Genomic DNA, 2,203 nt, shown 5'->3' with positions numbered 1-2,203 from the left:
ATAACAGTGAAACACGGTCTAAAACTAAATGTGGTAACACGGTTTAGGAATCATAACATAAAATTATGAATTAAGAGTAATATGAATAAATATAATTAAAAATGAAGACATTAGCACTATTTATAAAAATCTATAATTGAATAAAAATAGATAAAAATGAATGAACTGAGAATATTAAAACTAAAAATGAGAATACTAGCAATTTGAATATTAATAGAGAGCAATGGTCTTTCTAGTGAGAATGACGGAGGAGGGGATTGTAGATAGAACTCATATTCATCCATGGAACAAGGGTAGAGAGTTAGATCCATTCAGAGACCCAGTGACTGTTTCACGCCCTGTTGTAAATATATATGGACACTACAACACCTGGTATTCCCAGGAGGTCTCCCATCCCAGTACTGGCCAGGCCCACATATACTTAGCTTCCAAGATCGGATGAGATTGGGCATATACACACTGGTGTGGTTGTAGGTCCCTTTTAATATATACAACTACCACCTCGTCTCTCACAAGAATGGAGCAATCTCGTAACTGTCATTGAATCCTTGTGGGGCCATGGTGTTCAACTCAAAGATCCAGAACATTTCTCTTCTTGAAAGTTTTTTCCCTAGATCACCCCCTCTCTCTCCTAATTTCACTTGCTCTATTGCTTTAAAAGTAAGGTCCTCCGGATTGGAATCATGGTGAACAGAAACATGCTTAGACACAGCATATCCATCAACCTTGTTCTTAATATTTCGGACATGTTCTTGAATTCTCAACTTTAATGGTCTCTTAGTTTTCCCCACATACTTCAAGCCGCACTTGCACTCTAAGAGGTATATGATTGCGATGGTATTACAGTTCATGTAATTCTTGATTTTGTACTCCTTTGAACCATCAAAGCTGTAAAATACTTTTCTTCGTGGATGAATGAACTTACAAACATTTCAATGTCCACACTTGTAACAACCTAAACATTTGGGGATGACTGCATTAGTTTTGAATGTCCCACTCTTAATCATGCTCGGTGCTAAAATATCTTTCAAGTTCCTATTTTTCTTGTAAATTATATCAGGCCTTGAGGGGAGAACCTCTTTTAAGACTGGGTCCATGAGTAAAATATGCCAATGTTTCTGTAAAGAATTCCTTATTTTATTCTCGTGTCCATTATAGGTGGTCACAAATGGAACACAATTTTTCCTTCCCAGATCTTTATTTTTATATTTTAACAATTCATCCCTTGCCAGGTCCTTGGTTTTTTTCTGCCGCCTGTGATAATAATTCAATTGGATAACCTTTGTTAATAAATCTCTCAGTATAAACCTTAATTTGTTCTTCACAGTCTTGTTCTTTCGTACAGTTCCGCTTAATTCTATGAAACTGAGAGTAAGGGATGTTGGTTTTCCATCTTTTTAGGTGTCCACTTTTGAAATATAGATAACTATTAGTGTCAACTTCTTTAATATAGTTATTTGTGATGATCTCCCCATTTTCATTTAGTAAAACCAAGTCTAAAAATGCCACCAATAAAGTGCTAAAATAGGACGTGAACTTCAGATTAAAATCGTTATTTGCAATGTAAGTTAAAAAATCTTTAAAAAGTTCCTCAGAACCTTCCCAGATAATTAAAATGTCGTCAATATATCTTTTGTACAGTACAATATTCTTATGAAATGGGTTATTTTTGTAAATGTAATTGTCTTCCCAGCACCCCATAAAAATATTCACAAAACTGGGGGCAAAAATAGTACCCATTGCCGTGCCACATATTTGTTGATAAAAGACATCCAAAAATTTAAAATAATTGTGAGTGAGAATAAAAAGCATTAGGTCACATAAGAACTCTCGATGGAGGGGACTAATGGATTCATCCTCTGCTAGGACTTTCCTACATGCATTAATTCCTTTGTTATGCTCAGTGCATGTATACAAAGCCTGTACATCTATCGTGATCCAGGAATATGTTGGTTGCCATTTAATCCCCTTCAAACATTGTAAGACATTCGTAGTATCTTTCAAATATGAGTCCAATAGGATAACATATTTCTATAAAAATATGTCAACGTACTCGGAGAGATGGGGAGTAAGCGAGTCTATGCCAGCCTCTATAGGGCCCCCAGGTGGTGATGTCATTGATTTATGAATTTTGGGCAAAAAGGTAAAATATAGGGGTAGTGGGGTTGGTCTGCATGAGAAACTGAAATTCGTCTTTAGTTAC

The 2,203-nt window shown here is 35.6% G+C and overlaps 1 pseudogene; it reads right to left on the bottom strand.

Moving 5' to 3' along the window:
- Positions 1 to 357: 357 nt before the first annotated feature.
- On the bottom strand, positions 358 to 476 carry LOC148477433 (5S ribosomal RNA; annotated as a pseudogene).
- Between the last annotated feature and the right edge of the window lie 1,727 nt (positions 477 to 2,203).

The sequence above is a fragment of the Taudactylus pleione genome, unplaced genomic scaffold, assembly GCF_031769625.1.
Source record: "Taudactylus pleione unplaced genomic scaffold, aTauple2 ptg000712l, whole genome shotgun sequence".
NCBI classification, from domain to species: domain Eukaryota; kingdom Metazoa; phylum Chordata; class Amphibia; order Anura; family Myobatrachidae; genus Taudactylus; species Taudactylus pleione.
The sequence above is the reverse complement of the archived record's forward strand: the minus strand, read 5'-3'. Positions and strand labels throughout refer to the sequence as shown.